We start from the raw sequence: 21522 nt of genomic DNA on the forward strand, positions 1-21522 counted from the left end.
AGAAGTGAAGTTCTCATTTTACAGTTGAAAATATTGAGTCTCAGAGACATCACGAACTTGTTTAAGCTCAAACAGTAATTAGTTATTAGAATCAGGATTTACACTGAGGTCTATACTGCAAAACTCCTGCTTTTCTTCTTGTCTTCTTCTTTTCCCCTTCCATTTCCTTCTTCCCCTCCTCCTATTCTCCTCCTCTTCCACTTCTTCTTCTTCTTCTTCTTCTTCCTCCTTTTATTCCTTCCTTGACTATCCTTTTGGAAGTAAACTTGGTAAATAAAAATATGAATTTACTTATAAAATATACAATGTAATAATTAAATGAATCCCCTTGGGCCACTATTCAACTAAATATATAATTGTAGCTACTTCTGTGATCTTCCCTTTTCCTATCCCTTCCTCACTTCTTCTGAGAATACAATTATTTTAGCTTTAAATTTAGTGCTTATCATTCCCTTGATTTCTTTATATAGATATAAATATATATATAGTCACCTAAACAATATATTACCAAAAACCACTAGAAACAAAGAAACCATTGGAACACATGGGTGAGGTATAGAATCACCAATTCCATTTAAGTGGAATTCCCTTAGTTCTAAAGAAAGCTCCCATCCCAAGCAGGTATTAGAAACTGACATTTAGCATGATACTGTTTATTTTAAAAATCTCACAAGCAAGAAAACTCAACAGTGAATTTTAGGAGTCATTCATGTTTTATTGATCTAAAATATAGTGTCCTGTGAATATGCCACATTTATTTATCTATTTTCCCATCAACAGATAATTGGGTCATTTTCACTTTTTTTTCTGTTATGACCAGTTCTGCTATGAATATGTGTGTACATGTTTCCTAACTTAAGAAATATATACTTAGATATACCTTTTAGTATAATGGCATACACCTAGAAGTGGTATTGCTGGGTCATAGGAGATAAGAATTTACAACTCTACAAGTTGATGCTAAACTGCTTTCCACAAAGATTTTTCCAATTTTTACTCCCTCCATGAATCTAAGAGACTGTGTTCATTGGTATCTTCTTTGTACACTGAATATTTCAGACATTTTGCCAATTTCATATTTGTAAAATGGCACCTTCTTAATGTTCTTTGGATTTTTCTGATTACTAATGAGGTTAAGCATCTTTCCATTTATTCATTTTCCATTTAATGTCTCTTTTCTCTGAAATGACTACCAATGCTTTTGCCCCTTTCTAGCTTTTATTCTTTCTTTTATTGCTTTGTGGGAGTTTAAATAAATATTTCAGATTCCAATACTTTGTCTAGTATATGTTTTACAAATATCTTTTCCCTATCTGTGACTTTTTTCCAAGGGCTATGGCTTCTGCTTTTCAAACTACATCTTAATTTCTTCTCAGGAAGAGCAATACCATTATTCAAACTCATCTTGTCCAATCTTCTCTCTTTTTTAACATTTGTAGAGCACTGCTTGGAAGATTCCTCTTTTTTTAAAGCTTTTCTAACCTTCATTAATGCTCAACTACAATCTACAGTAAGAAGTGAGGATTTTTCACTTTGGCAATGGGGTAGGAAATAAAAGATAAGCTAGAAATATGCACATTTTAAAGGAAGCAAACTTAGGGGTGGAGGGGAATGGCATAAGGGCATAGACTTGAATCACCAGTTTATATAGCCAAATAACACTGAGGAAATTAAATTTTGGAGGCAAGACTAGATGTATGAGGTAGAAATCAGTTGCTTTTGCAAATAGGAGTACAATAGGTAAATTATTTGTCCCTGGTCCTCTAACTACTTCCAGAAACCAATTGTAACCCCCTACCCCAATCTATGTTTAGCTCCCCCATAGTGCTAAAATTTTGAATCATTAGAATTTAAGTTAATAAACAATACCCCCAGGTAACCATTTTTTGTGGCCTTTAGTTACTCACTTCTAAGTTCAAGTCTAAGAAAAACAGTGTGATTAATTTAAAGTATACCTTGGGGAGCTTTATTTGGGGCTTGAAGAATTCTACTCAAATGGAATAGCAACTCAGTTCATCCCTTCCATGTGTGAGAGTAGCTTCTGGGAGGGAGAGAAGAAGCAAAGTTCCATTATTCCAAACTGATAGGCAACTTGGGTTGCTCCTACTGCTTATTGAAGTAGTAAGGGCATCTGTGTCTTCCTCAAAATTAGAAAACTTTTTGTTCTGTCCAACTTCTCCTATGTTCCTTTTGAAACTATTATTCCAAAATAATGCTAGGAATCCTTTACTTTGACTAAAATAAATGTGATTGTATTCATTCACATGTCCTGTTCAACATTCTGCTAAAAACTGTGTAGCATAATAATAATTTCAGATATTGTTAAATATGTATCAAGTCACCTTGTTGTGTGTTTCATTTGGTTAATTCATGGCCAGTATGCTTGACCTTCAGTTAAGCCAGGTGGTATTGGTGATTGCCCACATGTAATGTAGCAGAATAAAAAGAGAATAAATTTGGGGTTGGAGTGGGTAGGGAATGTTAGTTTTGAGGTTATAAAGACCTGGGTTCAAAACCTGACTCTAATAATGTTCATCTGTGTGACTTGGGCACCTTATTCCTTTGAGAGTTCATTCCATAATATTTAAAGTGGGCCTAATATCTAACTTCTATGTTGCTGTGAGAATAAGGAGAGACATGTGTGAAGAGTCAAAATGATGATCATAATTTATCCACTACTGAATTACTTATTTTATATTAATAAATATTTAGTTAGCAGCACTTCTTTTCATTGAATAAAGATGGTAATTGGAGGCAGATGTGGCTCAGGTGATTGGGCTCCCATCTACCATATGGGAGGCCCCAGTTTCAATTTCCAGGGCCTCCTGGCGAAGGCAAGCTGGCCGGCACTGCAACGGAGAGCTGAGAGCAGACAGTGAGTACAAACAATGGGGGTGGGGTGGTGGTGGTTATAAATAAATAAATCTTAAAAATAAATATATTAAGATGGTAACCATCTGACCCACCTGTCCTGCTTATAGTGATGAGACAATTTTCAGGTTAATTTCTAGACTCTTAAAAGTCATAGATGGGATTATAGTTGTTTAAAATAGAGCTTTTTGTTTTCCTTGCACCAATCTCCATGGGAAACAAGAATGTGTGCTGAGGAAAAAGAAAGCATTTTTTTTCCATAGATCCTTTCAGGTTTAGAGAAATGACTGATGATTGTTTAATCACCAATCTTAGAGAATTAGCCAGGAATATAAAGTAATCAATCATTTAACCAATATTTACTGAGTTGGGTGAAATACTGTGAAATGAACATGAGCTTTGGAATTACATAGGCCTGGGTTTGAATCCTGGCTCTATTTTCTCTTTGTGCAAAGTTAAATATGTTAGTTCACCCTCTGAGTTACATTTTCCATGTCTGTAACATGGAAATAAAATACCTATTGGGAATTTTAAAGTGATGCATATGAAACCCATAGTAAAATTCCTGGAAAAGTGTAGGCTCTCAACAAATAGTAGATGTAGTAATAATCATAATCATAATTGGGTGAATGTGTAAGCATGATATTAGGGCAAAGGCAAATAAAATACAATAATTTCCTCAAATAATCTCAAATATAATAAGGGTAAGGTAATTATCAAAGTACAAATGGACAAGTACTAGAATAAATCCTTGTATTTATGTACGGAATGTCACAAAAACATAAAGGACAGAGTTATAAGGTGATGAATTGGGTCTTAAAATAAGAATGGTAACTTGATAGGCAGAAGGATGGGGTGAGACTATAGTCAGTGGATTAGCATTTTTTAAGACAATGAGGCAAGTTCAGGGAACAGCAAGACATATAATACTGCTTATAAAACTCAAAATTTGGTATATATACGGATTACCTGGAAAGATCGTTAAGAATGCAATCTCTTGCACATGATTCAGTACTTGGGTGGAGTAGCACAGAAATTTACATTTTAAAAATAAGCAAAAAATAAAAATAAGAAATTTACATTTAAAAATATGCTTTTGATGTAGGTGGTCTTCAGATCCCCTTTAAATACAAGGATCTAATAAGAGGTAAAGTATAGATTGGATGCATTCAAATCAGGGAGTCAAATTAGATATTATTACATGTCCCAGTAAGAGAGAATCAGACTGCACAAGGCGAAAGGTTTTCTGAGATCTAAAGGACTGACATAGAAAATAATAACTGTTGGATATAGAAAGTGAGGAAGAATTCAGAGTTAAGAAAAACTTCAATTTCTGTCAAACTACTCTTCTCAAGCAACTAGGAGGCTGATTCTAGTCATCCATGTATCTGTCCACTCATTCATCCATCCATCCACCTTTTATCCATCCATCCATCCATTCTTTCAATCATGCAGTCTTCCAAATTAATGCTTAAATCATTTATTTCATTTTGAAAAAATTATTGAAATTGCAGTAATCATATATACTAATTAAGAGAGATCTGATAAGAGTTTTAATTCATCTTCTGAATTATTTATCTTTTAATGCACACTGTATAGTGAGGGCAAATTGGAGAAGTTGAAGTCTTAATGGACTTTTATTTATTTGTTTGTTTTTTAATGTAAGACATCTCACACATTTCTTCTTCTCTACATCATCCTCTCCTTTTAAAGAGGGCTTGCATTCACTATAATGATGCTTCCTCACCAGAAAACTTTTACTAGCATTTGATTTCTGTTCAGATAGAAATATCCCCAAAAATGTTTACACAATAAGCATTTCAATTCATACCTAGGCGATGAATTTATAAATCTTTTCCTGTATATTATCTAGATTAAGCAGCTCTCTACCAGTGGTGTGGTAAGGACTAACTGGGAAAATGATAAAAGAAGGGCTGGCAATTCTGTTCATCCTTGCTAAAAGGGTTGAAAGAGTTACCACCAGAGACTGCAATGGACACTGAACATATTAAAAACACATTAACCTTCCTCTTAGGGAAAAGCAAAATGAAATAATTGTCTTTCATCTTATAAGAACAAAATAAAAACTTATTAATGAAGCAAAAGTTAGTAGTATTGACAAATTTGCAGTGTTAAGCATGGCAAGGGAAATCCTTGCTTAAATAAAGCTGGTGGAAATGTAGAATACTGGACCTCATTTGGGAAGTAATCTGTTAGCATCTATTAAAATTTTTTTAAAAAGGACATATCTGTGAAACAGCATTCCTACTTTTAGGGACTGTTAATAAAAATATAAAATCATGAGAAGTACACACATAAAGATATCTAATGCAGTATTCTTTCCAGTAACCCCTTAACTCAAAGTATCTTGAGTGTCTATTGATAAGGGAATGGTTAAAAAATGTATGCTATATGTCCACAGAGAAATATCAGTTAGCTATTAAAAGAACAAATTTAATCTATACATATTGATTTGAAGGGAAGTCCATGATACAGTTTTAAGCTGAAAGCAAGAAGCAGAGTTCTGGGTACAGAATGATCCTATTTTTGATAAGTGAGGTTTGCAAAGACAAACACCAAACTCTTATACCTTTGGTTTCTTCAGAGTGGTGAGAGTAAGATTGTGTGTGTTTACTCTTAGTGTTCTTATGCCACTGCAGTTTGCTAAGTTTAATATATAAGAAATGAAAAATGTAGAAGATAAGTTTTGGTAAGGAAGGTTGAATTTCTTGATAACACAATTCCATATAGACAACTTACCACAGATGACCCACACATGCAAAATTAAGGCTCAGTCTTGAATCTGAAAAGGTGGCTTTTTTTCTTTTTTGCCATGGACAGTGTTTGATATTGCAAAGAACTAGAAATAAGTTATTTTGATCAGTTTCTTGCAATATTTATTTTTCTTTAAAATTAAAGCCTATTTTTCTAAAATGGGTGATTAATGCCAAGACATTTGAAATTCTGAACAAAAATTCTGGGAAGCCAGAAACATCTGGATAATGTATGAGTCACAGGGAAGGAATCTATCACTATCTGGACAAAACTTTTCTCTAAAAACATAAGCAGGGCAATAGGTCATGGGTAGTCGATTACTTTATTTGTAATGACATAAGTAAATATTAACAGGACTGCTCTCTTCAGAATAATTGATGACTAGTTAAAAAGGAGTAATTACAAATTTCTTATGCATAGCTCTAAGAGTTGATTTTACCCTCCCTTCCATTCTTCTTTTACCAGTCCTTTTCCAGAAGAGGATCTTTAGAGATGATATTCTGGGAAATTAAGAAAGTGGCTTCTTTCCCTATATCTGATGCAAAAGAGGAGTTATAGCTGGAGAAGGAAGAAGTATTATGTGCTGGGAAATTCTCATTTTCATTATTTAATTTTATAATTAACATATCAGAATACCTTCTCACAGAATCCCTGAGACAGGAATTTAATACCATTAATTTTGTTTGACATTCAAGTCATACATTTTCACTAATTCATATATTTCATTTTATACATATATATCAATAGTTATATTTAGTGAAAGGTAGTGGGATAGGATAGAATAGTGGGAATAGAGTAAGGGAATAAAACAGAGGTCCTTGCCTTCATGGAACTTGCATGTTATCAAAATTGTTATCAGACTGATCTATTTATGTCATGAGTGACATTTGCATTTAGATCCAAGGTGTTCACTTCAGAACTTTTGCCCTCTATTAATTTACTATATTGTTGCCATTTAGCTGATACTTAAAATTCTGAACAAAATTTGTTATCTGGAGTTTGTACACATTTAATATTATCTCATTTAATCATTTTATCTGTCTATTTACTTTTGATTTTTAATTCCTGTTTGGCAAGGGAGAAATTGAAGGTAAGGTGGACTAAATATTATTTATCCATTCATTGAGTTATCCGCTCAGTCAGTAAATAATCAGTGCTTTCAGGTCAGACACTGTGCTAGGTATTGGTATAGCAATTCTAAGAAACCATATAACCTAGTTGGGAAGAACAGAATAGTAAACTGGTGGTTAAATGCTATGACAGAGGCAGGGACAGCTTCAAGGACATACATCGTGTGCAGTCACACAGGACATGGGACTCAGAAGGGCCTATGTTTGGTTAAGTGCTCTGCTGTCTCTGTATGGAAATTCTTAATAATTTTGTCTTTGAGCTCATATTTTCTAAGTGTAGCACAGTGGGGCAATGGATCATGTGAGCACAGGAGATGCACACAAAATGTGCCTCTGATGTAATTCCTTTCCTCCCTATTTTCATGTAACACTCACTATGTCTCAGGAGATCTATGAGGCATGGGAAATCAGCAAGACTCAAAAGAGAATACAAGATAACCATATTATACCTACAAATATGTGGGGGCACTGATAGCCCTGAGAGAGTGCATTTGCCATTCAAACGAGAACTTGCTTCAAACATAGAAAGAAAGCATGGAAATCTAAGAAACATGAACAGTCAAGTAATCCTATTATATCCATTCTTATGCCTGTTATTTCCCTATATCAGCCTATAACTTATGCTGGAAATGATGACATAGAAGTAAAAGGAAAGATAAGGCAACCCAGAGTTCCTTTTCCTTTGGGTCTTTCCCTACTCTTCAGTAAGTCAAGGTAGAAAATGCAGGTAGAATGAGTCTATATATAAAAGTGTAATAAAAACAACTGAGATAGTTTTGCATGGGATTTCTATTGTTCTGATAAGAATGAAAGACATGAGTATGTGCAAGATAAGAAATATGAAACGTATGATTTCAGTGAGCCTGCAAATGAGTTTAATATTTCCTGTGGTGGTTTGAATTGTGTACCCCAATTTGGACATGTTTTTTATTGGTCTTTATGCTGGTCGTGTGGACCCACTATAAATAAGTTATCTTCAAGATGTTACTTCAGTTAAGGTGTACCTCAAATAAATCAGGTTGAGCTCCACAATGAATTACTGGAGTCCTTTATAAGCAGAGTGATAATCAGGTGAAGGGAGAAGTCACAGGGAGCAGCTGCAAGCTGGAAGTCAATGGAACCTAGAGGAGGAAGGAGAAGACACCACTCTGTGTTTTGCCATGAGATGGAAATGGCAAGGAACCACAAAGATTGCTGACCAGCAAGAGGAAACAAGCCTTCTCACATCTAAAATCATGTGCTAATAAATTCCATTGTTATATCAACCCATTGTATGGTATTTATTTTATCATGTAAGAAACTAAAACAAACACTTTCATATGTGCACGTGAAACTGGCATTGAAGACCATAAAGAAGAATGGTAAAATTCATGCTAGCAATTTATACTTTATTTATTTTTAATTAGATGATAGTATATAGCAAATAAAAACCACCATGACAAGTTGAGAAAGACATCAGGAAAGAAAGGAAATAGTTGTATCTTTTTTAGTACCTTTAGCAGCTTTTTTTTCCCCTGCTGTTTGAACAGGGGTCAACATTTTTATTTTGTACTGGGCCTTTGAAAATTATGTAGCCTGTCCTGGATAGAGGAAGTACAGGGTTCAGACTTTTCTCAGTGACACCCAAACAGAATTTGAAGAGCTGGTATTCAAGCAAAGATCTACCTAATTTCGTTTTTTTAACAGTGAAGTATATTTTACAAAAGCTTAATCATGTTCTTGAGATGATGATTGGAATGGATCACAACAAGGAGAGAGAGAAGGAAGTGGGTAATAGATTCATGGAGGGGAATGCCTATTTCTTTTTCTTTTACAATGCTGGTACAAAGTTAAACCTAGATGAATGGCATCATGGAATGTGACTGTTGGCCTTCACTTTGACCACTTTCCATAGAAATGCTGCAATATCTGTGTGATACACAAAGCGGCTTCTACTTGACTGATGTTTGACCTCAACCATGCCTCCTCTGCTGGGAAAGTCATGGACACACCCTTAGTGGCCATATCTAAGCCCTTGCCTACTTCCTGCCTCCATTTCTATTGTGTGCTGATGTTTCAGTCTGTTTCCATTACACAATATGAGGATGGTGTGGGGTCTAATGAAAAGACCCTTCAGACCTGAAACATGGAAACCAAGAAAAGCAACTTGAGATGATTATTAGGGCCAGAATTGTAGTTGCAGTTTCCACTCCCCCTTGGGTAGATAAATACTCATTCAAATAGCACAGGGCCTCTTCCATCTGACACAAAGTTTGGCATGAGGAGCTGCTGTCCACTAATCCTGACCCAAACAGTTAGGCCTTCCTAGAAGTGATGGTTTGAGGCTGTATGGACCCCAGAAAATGATGTTCTTAAAGCTAATCCATTCCTGTGGGTGTAAATCTACTGTAAACAGGACATTTTTTTTAGATTATTTCAGTTAAAGTGTGGCCCAGGGTGGGTCTTAATCCTCTTCCTGAAGTCTTTATTAATGGGATGAATACAGAGAAAAAAAGAGAGAAAGTCACAGAAGCCAAAAGAGAAAGAGACATAACCAAAACACTGAAAGCAAAGAAACCCAGAAGGTAACGGAGAGACAAGCAAATGCTGCCATGTGCTTTGCCATGTGACAGCCAAGTCTAGGATTGCTGGCAGCAAGTCTTTGGGGAGAAAGCATTACTTGATGATGCCTTGACTTGGATATCTTTCTCAGCCTCAAAATACTAATGTTAAAAGTGAATAAATTCCCATTGTTAAAAACCAACCCATTTATTGTATATTGCTTTCAACAGTCTAGCAGATTAAAACACTAGGAGACTGGCCATGATGGGCTCTCTTCCCCTGCTCTTGTAGACCTTTTGAGCTATGTAAGTAATAAAGTAGTCATTTGCTGAAAGTTTCTGCTGTGCCTGGGCCTGCATTCCCATGATGTTCTGTGTCACAATATGCTTCACATCATCCTCCCTCAGATATCCCTTTCTGTAACACCCTGGAATCAGGCTGAGCTTTGGCTCCTATAACACTGGGTACAGTTCATCCCCAAGCACATCTTGTTTTTGAGAAAAGAACACATATCCAAATGTTTCCCCAATACTTGCACACAAGCCCCTGGTATTTAGCTACTTTTGTTCCTTAAACATATATATTCCATAGAGAGCTCTTCATAGGTGCAGACATACTTGATTGAACGTCTTGCCATCTTTGCTGCCCATTGCAAGGTAGCTGCAGCTTTCCGTAGGTCAGTTCCCCTACTAAATGTTTTTGGACTGATTATCATGGCATTTAGTGCCTCTTTATTCAGAATTTCAACCGTTCCTATTTTTGGGAGGTTTGGGACAGTCCCAGCAGGGTCTTTCTCTATTTCTTGCTTTGGGAAAATCCCGCTGCTGGTTCAGAGGTACCCAACAATGACCAATGGTGGGAGAGAGATGTTTGCTTGCTATTGTTCAAACGTCTTTCAGGCCATCATCTCTCATTCTGTTTGCAAATAAATCAGGTTCTGAAATACAATTAATATATGTGTAGAAAATAAACAAATACATTATAACAAAGGAAACTTCAGGTTAATTTGGTGATTTTATTTGCTTCATCTCCTATTGAACGTGTCTATATCAACTTATTTGCACCCACACTACCCTTTGCCTATAGCATTAACAGAAAAGAGATACATGTGCCCACATCCATAGTGTGACACAAACAGGTTAGACACATAAAAAACAGTAGGTTGAACACAAAGTCAATATGGATTGAAGTCTGGAATTTATATGAAAGATCTGAGAAGAAAGAAAAGAATGCTAATCCAAATGTTACCTGAAGGAAAAATAAAGTGGAGCATAGTTCATTGATGCGAAATTAAATCAGAGGGGAGGGTTTCAAACAGCAGCTCTCACACAGGTCAAGAAAATATTCTAACATAAAAACTATATTGATGTGCAATTTCCAGATAGAAAGATTGTTTAGCTTTTCATATGTCTCTCAATTGCACTTAGCTACAGTTATGTTAATAGCGTGCATGATTTTGAGTTTGGAGTGCTCAAAACATACCTGAGTTTATTTTCATATTAATTGTTTTTCAAAAATTACTCATGTTTACTTAGGTAAAGTATATAAAAAAATCAAAACACAAGAAAATGTAATTAGGAATGAAAAGAAAACCTTTACATAATACCATTTTACTTTTATAACAGTTAAAACATTTAAGAATGATTTATCTACTGAGTTAAAGAACAAAAACTTCAGATAAAATGAGTTTGATTTTTAAAGAACAGAGGAAAGCTAGATGTTTAACAGAATCTCTCATATTTTCTTCTGAGTATGACAGAGAAGTATAAGCTTGTTGATGAAACAAATGGTTAAATTAATATCTGGCTAAACTGTGTTCCCAAGGGGATGATGAATAAATAGATATCAACTGTTAGGACATTAGTGGTATGCCACAGCTGCTGGCTGCAGTCACTGGCAGTGTTATGCCATTAAGGAATTGCCATATGAGTGTAAAGCCTGAATGAAATCTCAAAAAGCTGAAGGAATGGATTGAAACTAATCAGATTAAATTTTATAGGGATAATTGTTAAATCTCATGACTTGGTTCAAAATACTTACTGTGTTCGTGTAGGATAGAAAATGCATATTTTCAGTCTTGTAGTTTTACTTAATGGCTTTCATTGAGTGCTAATTCAATATTTGTCAACCATTGGTTATTATGCCAGAAAAGACAATCCAGTTTTATTTTTTATTAATAGAAGTAAAGTGTCAAAAAAATGTGCCTGGACAGGATTTTTAAAGTAATGCTTCTATAATTTGTTAAGTTGCCTTATGTCTGTTATTTTAATCTTTGAAGTTGGCATAAAACTTTTAAAAAAAAAGAGGGAGGGCATTATCTCAAGGGATCACTTATCACTGGTACTGAATACACTCAGCAAATTATGCCAGGAACATTATAATAAACACCAGGACAGATAAACATTTGAAGAAAATGAGTTATTTTATCTGCTGAAGGGAAGATATTGGGACTACATGATGGGTGTTATATGCTATTTAAAGGGATATTATATGGAAGATGAATAAAATATATATTTTTAATTAGAGAAATCATAGGTTTACCAAAAAATCATTCATAAAATACAGAGTTCCCATATGTCACCCTATTATTAACATTTTGTTATAATTGGTGAAAGCACATTTTTATTAATTGTACTGTTAACTATAGTCCATTTTTTACCACAGGGTTTAAAGTGTATTTTTTTAAAGGATTTATTTACTTTTCTTTTTCTTTATTTGTTCCCCATCCCCCAAATGGTTCTCTCATCTGTCTGCTCATTGTTTGTTCACCTTTTTCAGGAGGCAGTGGGAACTGACCCGGGACCTCCCATGTGGTAGGTATGAACGCAACTAGTTGATTCACATCCACTTCCCTACATTCTTTTTGCTGGCAGAAAATATGTTACTTCCAAAAGGAAGCAATGGAAAGACCACTTTTGATTCAATTGAAGGAACAAGTTTACTGGAGGTCTTACAAAAGCAGACGGAATTCATTTTTACTGAAAGTGTGTAAGAAGATACTGGAAATTCAAGTTACCAGTGTAAAAGATTTCTTCACTAGATAATCTCTCAATTTCCTTCCAAGTTGTGGCATATTTCAAGGATCAAATTAAGGTCAGGAATTAGGCATGATGTAAATCCCTATGCAACTACATTGCCTTACTAGGCAATGTCTTTCCTATAATGCAATTTTTATTACCTAAATATATCATTGGTAATAAATATGATTCATAAATTATAAATAAATAATGCCTTTTTGTCTGCTGCAGCATATGTATAGGATATTTGCTATTATTCTTTGTTTACCACGTATTTTATCTATGAGATAGTTATTCAGGTAATATTTTATTAAACTGAATTCACAATAAAAATCATTTTTATACATTAATTGAAACATAAGTATAGATGTCATGACGATATTTAAAACTGTTTCCTTCCCTAATATCAATATATATTATTTCTCTTTATGTGTAGTCCTGACATTATTTTATACTATAAAGTATATGTCTTCAGATTATTATTCAAAAGTCTAAAATATATCATGTTTAATTGGGAAAATAATAATAAAATAAACTGCTTTTTCCTACTATTTTCCTCTTGATATTTTTGCCAATGTGCTGTGATATTAGACTGTAGGATCAGCCCTAAAGCCTGGATTTGATCAAAGCCTTTTCTGTCATTTCCATCTCTTAAAAAACTTGCCAAACAGATATGGTCAAAGATTAGGCAGCCAAGTTTATCTGTTATTTTCCAGCCTCTTCTGTACAGAAAGCTTTATGCTTTCAAAGTCAAATAGATATAGTAGCAAACATGAATATGAGTCATCTTAGTGTAAATGTAATTTTGATTTGGAGTATCCAATATGAAAAACTATAAATCACAGACATATTCAGTCAAATCGGACTAAATTATACAGTAAACTTTAATTTTCAATAGGATGTTAAATTCATTCTCTCTCTGAAGCTCATGTACCAGTTCTAGGCAGATATTTAAACACTGGCACTAATCCAGGAATGAAAAAGCAAAACAAAATGAACAAACAAACAAAAAACCAAGAATAAGTTCATGAAATGGAGTCTACACTGCAATTTGCTCGCTGCTTCATAATTGTAAACCTCAGTAATTCGTGTGCCTATATGTGATAACTAAGTTTTATTTTTCTCAAATGACAAGTTACAAGAAATATCTATGCAAGGCAGTTAACTGTTTCCGACAGAGGCAGGCTATCGAGACAGCTAGTGGAACGAAAGCATTTGGCCCAAGGCCTACTGCTATTGGTAAACCACAATTTCTTGCACTGCCACTATAATTTAAATTAAGTAGAAGCCTGGCTTATAAACTCATATTATGACCCAAACTTTATGGTCCTTTTATATCTCCTGGGTTCTGATCACAATGAAACTTTCTCTGACTGAAGCAATTTAATACAAACATTCCTTTGGCAGACTATAAAATGTGATTTTTCAGTCAACCTTTTATAGGTATGTTGGGCACATATTGTGTGCCCAGTTGGAAAAGGAGAGAAAAAAAAAAGACACAATGAAATGTAAGCATTGAAACATATGTGTTGTGCTTCCATAAAGCAGATTTCCACAGGAAAAAAAAATACTAAGGAATCTTACCGCCCAATTTTTGTTTTTATCTACAGAAAGCATATGAAGAAAGTTTAGGCTGAATGTCCTAGAATGTTAAAGAGAAATGCTTTAGGGAGCTACAATTAGGAATTTTCTACCTCCCAAAGTTCTCCTGTATGTTCTCTCCCTTTCTGCTCTCCATAACTGTTTCTCTTTGAAAGTGGAAATCCTTTTACCCAAGTCTAATTTTAAGCAATAATCCACGTATATTTAAGGTGAATAGAGAAAAGAATATAGCAAATTATTCACTTCATAATTTTATAATATAAGCTAAAATAAGGACAGATATTTTAAGAGAATTTTGAGAATTGTACCCTTAAAAATACTGAAAATAAGGTATTGAAAATGAGTTGTTAACATATTTTGGAGATAGGTGGAGTATTTGAGCAGAGAGTTTGGCTAGAAAGGAATGTATGGTTTCCATATTTACTGAGTAAACATTCAAAAATATGCATAATGATGAAACCCTTGGAAATCTAAGGCAGTAAGTTCAATGGCTAATTGGTTTGGCATGACTATATTAAATTCAGTTACAGAGTTGGTGTAGCTCAGTGGTTGAGCTCTGGCTTTCCACATAACAGGTCCTGGGTTCAATACCTGGCCTGGGTAGTGCCAGAAAATATATTTATATATATTAACAAAGAAATCAGTCACAACATTTCAAATGACATGCTTAATATGATTCTGAATCACTACAGAGATGGAATTGCCAGCCAATTCTATTTTCCCTCCTTTCCTCAAAGATCAGAATGTAGGAAGACAGTTTTTGCACATGTGATAAAGATAGTGAATTGCTCTGAAACTAAAATTGTGAAGCAAAGGTAACAATGGCAATGAAAGGGACCACCCTTTGGAATTGCAATGCATAGGATATTTTTAAAATGGGGAATAAATTACTACAAGCACACACATGCACACACACAGTTAAAAATAAGGCATTTGATATTTGAAACAAAGGAAACCAACTAAGTTGGTGAAAAACTTCTGTAACAGATGAAGAGTGTGTCCATTGCCAAGGGCAAGAGAAAGCTGACTGATGAAGTGTAGATAAACTGAGATTCTCTCTGAATTCTGCCTGCTAAATACATTCAAAATCTTTGTTCCATTTGTCTTCCACAGTAGTTGCACTATCACTAATGGCCTCTCTACATTATGAGTGGTACAGCATGTGTTTGTACCTCCACTCAGTGATACTGGACTAAGATCCAAAAAGATTAATATGGGAAAATGATGGGAAGAAGACCCGTGCTGAACAGCCTTTATTAGAACACTCCTGCTGAGGAATCATTAAGGGATATGTGGTGCCTAAATATTGCTAATATGTCAGCATCTGCTCTTGTATTTTTTAACTGGACTGAAATAAAAAATACTCTTTTTTTCCCATTTCACTTAGGTAAAAAATTGTATGCTTTTCTGTTTCCTGAACTTCTAGAATAAGGAGATGAGTGAAATATGGCAGTAGGAATTGTGAAAATGAAAAACTCCATGATTCAGGTTTAATGAGCAGTTTGCCCAGTAAACCTGATTAACACGAGCATTTAAAATCTTCTGTACTATTGTCACTTTAAAAATACAAGTTATTATATTCTGGCACTGTTAGTCTATAATTTACTTGAGCCTCTTTTCCTAGTTCACCACATCTTTCTATTTAAATATCCCATTTCACATTCTGCCAATGAAAATTTACTGGCTGATAGTTACTTATTGAAAATTAATTCTGATTTTCCAACAGTATTGCATATGTACTCTGATTTCCCTTTTGACGAACTACACTTCAGTTTTCACAGTTTCTTTATTCAAATGTTACTAAGTCCAAGGTAATTAGCCTTTGCTTTTTCTGTAAAAACAACTGTGATGAAAATTATTTCTTTTATAATGGTCCTCTTAAAACTACCTTTCTATAGTACTCCCAACTGATGCTTAATGTTTTATTTCCTGATGGACAAACATGAATTGTTGCAATGCCATAAAACAATTAGGTTGAAAAATATCCACAGTACTCAAAATTGATTTACAAGAAAATGTCCCCTGTTTCTATCTTCAAGTTATACAAGAAAGAAATATCTTAGTACTGGAACTCAATTTAGAAACAAAATGGAAAAGCAAAATAAAATATTGAACAACAGCAGCCAAAAGACTTGTTTTTCTCCTCCATAAGGTTGTTTTCAGAAAGTACCACTTGGAACACTGTGTAATTTCAAAGGTATTTGTCAGAAGAAGAGATAGATCCTTTTCCCTTACAGGCTGACACAACTACTCTTGATATTATGGCTCATTGGTAAGTGGCAGGCATTCTCATTTATAACTAGATGTGGGCTTAATCTATGAACATTATCTCTTGAAATTTAATCCAATTTGCACCTAAACAATGTCTATAATAAAATTGATATTGTATAGGAAGACATGGTGGGTGTTTACAAAATAACATCCACAAGTAGTAGTTGGAGGAATATGGTGTCTGAAAATGTGGACACCGTAAGGAGGACAACTATAGGTCTGTCACAGAGTCTTTGGAATATGGGACATGCATCACAGGATTCAACACTTTCCCTTTCCCAGTTGACCAGTACCCACTCCAACATTTTAAAGTGGCCAATGGGATGATAAGTTACATGGTATATGGTAAAGTTTTAATTATATTATTCGGGCTCTTTCTCTTCACATGACCCATTTTTCTTTCAAGTGATACCTACAAGGAAGGAGAAGAGAAGTATAAAAAAGAGATTTAGCAAGGAATTCCCCAAGAAAGGGGATTATGAGAGACAGAGTAGATAATAGAATAATTCCTTCCAAGAATTTTGTAGCATATTTTTTCTATGTTGAGTGCTCTTTTAAAATTTTTTCATAATGATTAGAATAGTATTTAATGTTATTTTTTCTGACAACAGTAGAAATACAAATTAATTCTAGAAAATTTAGCAATGAAAAAACTATAGAAATGAAAATAAATATCACCCTATAATTTTATGAGTCAAAGTTGTGGCTTATATTAAAAATAGCTAAGATTTAGCTCATTTTATGCCAGAAATTGTGCTAAGTACCATAAACACGATACATATTTTTCTTAGGGACACTTTTAGGTTGCTACTATTTTTATTCTCAAGAGATAAAACTGTTAAAATATTGCAATGAAACTTCACAGTTTTTTTCTCAGTGCATACCAATTTATACATATGTATAAGCACACTCAAGTTTTACTTTCACACAATAGTAACTTTTTAAAACTTTAATTTCTTGTAAATATTTCCCCATATTATTAAATATTTTTTAGCATAACTTTTAGTGCTTGAATGGCTTTCACTTGAATGCCATTTCTTTAGCTAATTCCTAGTAGGTAACACTTAATTTTTTCCTATCATAAATAAGACCATGAATTATATAATTATATCCTGAAGCATAAATATTTACGCACATTTCTGAATTAAATAAGTTTTCTATTTTTTATGCTCTGAAACACTTTAAATTTATAGGATTATTGATTGAAGTATTGGAAAACAAATCATCTAACATATTTGACTCCATCTTTCCATCCAAAGTTTCTTCTTTGATTAACTTAAATTGTTTTCATATCTCTTGGACCATTTGACCATTTTTTTTTTTATTTTTGAGTAAATTCTATTTTTGAGAAAATATGTATTTCCCAGAGAACTAGATATTTTACTTAAAGTTTTAGAATTATTAGCTCTAATTATATAGCCATATACTATATTAAAAAAAAAGTTTCCTTTCAGCACCTTCTTATTTCCAATTTTCTATGTTTTAGCAATAGGATTGACAAAGAGCTATTTTATTATATTAATGTTTACAAAGAGCCAGTTCTTGAATTCTTTTAGCAAATTTTTTGGTCTGATTTCTAAAAACTGTGGACAATTGCAACGAGCAGGTATTGATTGACACAGGGACCTTTGAGGATTGTTACCTGTTTATACTTACTGAGAGCAACCGTTAGTACCTGGCAAAACCAATGGGAATTATTCTAATTAGAATGATCATGTAGATACATTTTTTGAAAGAAATAGATATTATCACTGTGTCTGAAAATCTTAGCTTTTTATTTAATCCTTCAGTGTAAGAGATTCCAACATCTATAATTTGATTAATATCATTGAAGGATATAGATTAGGTTGTTGTTCTATTTTTTATTGATAGTTTTAATAATATTTTCTCACAAGGAAACCCGTTGGAGCCTTAGCCAGTTATAAATTTAGAGTAGTTAATTAATTCACTCATTCATCAAAACTTTTTTTTTAATATCTTCTATATACCAAGTATTTATTGGGAACATTAAAGTGAGGAAAATGTGTCACACTTCTTAGAGTAGTCACTGGGGCGTTTACAGAAGTGGTGAAATTTAGATAAGATGAGGAACCATTCACCAAGAAGAAGGTTGAAAATGGGATTGTACAGAAAGGGCAACAGATGCCACTCCAGGGATCTGTGGAGAAGCTGTGTGGGCTGGCTGAGGGCAGGCTGAGGGCAGGCTGTGCAGAAAAGCGTGTTCCGAGCTATCGTTGGTACTGCCTGCAGGGACCAGCTTCCTAACATTTAAACTTCATCATGTTTAAAGGCAAGATGGCATACACTTAATTATTAACAGTAGCTTCAGATTCTTGTCCAGAATGATGAGTCTAGGGTCAGGAATTTTGACTACCTTATTCATTTTCACATCCCTAGCAGGAAAAGGGTATCTGGCACATTTTGGTCCCTAATACCTAAATATTGAAGTTTAACTTCATTTATTTTAGATAATGACCATTATCTAAAAGCAAATTTTACAATACGCTGGAGAGTAGTTTGTTACATTAGATATATTTTAATGTTCAAATAATTACATAGAGAGTAAACAGTATTTCTTGATTTTAGAATAATTCCCACAAATTTATATTCACCATCCACAGGGTAAAATAATAAATTGTTCTATTTATAAGAGAATGGATAGAAGGTTTTGAGGAGTTCAATAGCTACATATTACTTTGGCCTTTTAAAGATATTTTAAGTTATTGAGTAACTCTTCCGTATTTACATGAATCAGTTATGTACAATGCTCCACCCCACAGAGCATGTTCATGAAGATCTCAGGAGTAGATGTCAACAATAAAAAATAAGAGGGTAGGATTTAAGTATGAAGTTGCTAATTCTCCTTTGTCGGTTCCACAGTCACAAATAATTTTAAAAGCAATGTGACCATATTTACCTTGGACATTCTTTCTCCTGCTTGTATGAAAAAGATAACAAGGATAACTAAATACATTTATATGAGAGACTTATTTAAGTAATTAAACTTTCAGCAGATACATATGTATTAATCCTCTTCACTTATGGCACATTTAATTTTGGCAATTTAAATCTCTTCAAAGTACAATAATAGTGTCTTCATTCCAGGGTTGTTCTTAAAGTGAAATGAGTTCATGTAAGGGGCTTAAAACAGTGTCTGGGATAGAGTTTTATAAATATGAGATTAATTATTAGTCAGTATTATTTTAGATACCTTAAGATAACAGGGTACTTCAGAATGATTTTTTATGGTGGGACTAAAAAATGCCCGAAATTTCAACTGAATCATAAAAATAGGGAGAAGATATAGTTTTAAATTGTATGTATATTTTGATACTCAAATTTGTTGAGAAATAATGTTGAATATCTGTTAATCACACTTTTAAAAATATTTTTGATTAAAGGAATACTGTCATTCCTTGATACATGTTGTCCGAATGAAAACTCATCTAGTGCCCAGCATATCTTCACAGACTATGAGGCAGGGAGTAAGAGAAGAAATAGGAAAATACAGAATGACCTAAAATGGAGATCAGTTTGTTTATTTTAGTTAGGTGGTGGGGAGAGTTATTTTATTTTAAATTTAACAAGGAGTTAAAGGGGTTATTTTGAAATTTATACTTACCCTATTCTCCAGATTGTTAGTCTTCACTCTCCTTTGCAAAACCACACAGATTCATAGCTCATAAATTATATTTTCTCTTCAATTTATTGTAAAATGCTCTTTTAATCTTAAAGAAAAAAGTAAGGTGATATGTGTTTTAAATATAATAAAATTTCGTTTTTAGGCTAACTTTCAGGTAAGTAATTCAGGAGACTATTAAAAAAATACATAGCTGTGGTTTATATGAGCAAACCAATCTCCTTCCTGAGTGGATATGGAACTGTTTACACTGTAGCTCAGTGTATTAAATAATGTTTGGAAAAGGCCCTCTGGTTATTTGCAAACTGTGTTTAGATTTAAACTTAATATTTTGAGTCCAAGAGAAGGGGATCACCATAAACTCATCACATCTGTCAAACGGACAATACACAAGAGGATTCTGGTAGTACAGGAGAGAGGATTTGGAAACCGGCTGCCAAAGGTGATAAGAAGGAAAGCAGATTTGAGGAAATTTGAATGTGGCTTAATTTAACATTTAAAGTCATTAGTGGAGTGCAAATGTCATAGATAGGCTATAAAAACAGAGAACCCAGGTTCTGAATACTTTATGTGGTTTGCTGTAGGTCATTTCTGAGAGAAGCTTGGATTACATTTTGTGTGCAGCGATAAATATTTCCTAACAGTGATACCAATACAAATGAGATTTTTTTTCCTAATTAAGATAGCTAATTAAATAGGAGCTTAATATTTCAAGTACATCTGCAGAAGTAACTTGAATCCTCGCCAGATGAGGATGTAACCAAAAACTATATTAAATCTGTGAAACAAATTTCAACCAGAATCCAACAAATGCTGATTAAATATATAATCAGATGAAAGTATAAGATGTAATAAGTTATGATAATTTTTCTTGTAAATATATACCATGTTTACACATACTCACAGATATAGGCATTGAAATGTGTTCATTCTGAGCTCTTTAAATCACAGAACTTAGAGCTAAGTATTGCCACAAGGGATCAGCTCATCTAGTTTTCTGGCTGTCATAAGGGATAGATAGTGGCCAATTCTATTCTTAGATTTCTCTTGGGATGAGGACTCAAGAAATCATCCCAATTCGTTGCTTTATTACTCTTATGGCCATAAGGAACTTTTTTTTTTCCAAATCATACTTATCCTGAATTTATTATCCAGTGTAAAAAGTGGAAATACACACTTCCAAAAAGGAGTGTCCCTATGGAGTATTTTGAAGACAAGGAAAAAAATAAAATGAAAACAAGAAAGATTATTCCCTGCACTCTTGAATTTTAGAGTCAAACTAATCTCTTAATTTGTGCACATTAGATTGAGATATGTTTAAAAAAAGTACATGTTTAGGACCGCTTGGTGCTTACCAAAGGCTATGGTCTTGCACTGACTGTATAAAAAGAGGAGGCAGAGTAAACCTATCCCATATACACCTCAGTTCAGGCCTTGTGCCTGGTATGTATTGCAAACGAAGTGACATGGGGGGAAATAGTACATATATAGTAATGCAGAATAGAAAAATAATGTAGTCTAATAATAATAGCTAGTATTTATAAAAAATTCCAGGCACCTGTCTTAAACTACTTAGATGAACTGATTTCACTTTTAGAACAAACCCAGGAGGAATATACTGTTATTATAATTTGTACCAATGAAAATGGTGTGAAAGATTTAAATGGCACAAGGC

The 21522-nt window shown here is 33.8% G+C and overlaps 1 non-coding gene across 1 annotated transcript; it reads left to right on the top strand.

Moving 5' to 3' along the window:
- Positions 1-21185: 21185 nt before the first annotated feature.
- On the top strand, positions 21186-21317 carry LOC111764736 (small nucleolar RNA SNORA51). The gene has a single exon (XR_002797275.1). It is a non-coding gene; the product is annotated as a small nucleolar RNA SNORA51 (small nucleolar RNA).
- The last annotated feature ends 205 nt before the right edge of the window (positions 21318-21522 follow it).

This window comes from Dasypus novemcinctus, chromosome 9 (genome assembly GCF_030445035.2).
Source record: "Dasypus novemcinctus isolate mDasNov1 chromosome 9, mDasNov1.1.hap2, whole genome shotgun sequence".
Classification (NCBI taxonomy): Eukaryota; Metazoa; Chordata; class Mammalia; order Cingulata; family Dasypodidae; genus Dasypus; species Dasypus novemcinctus.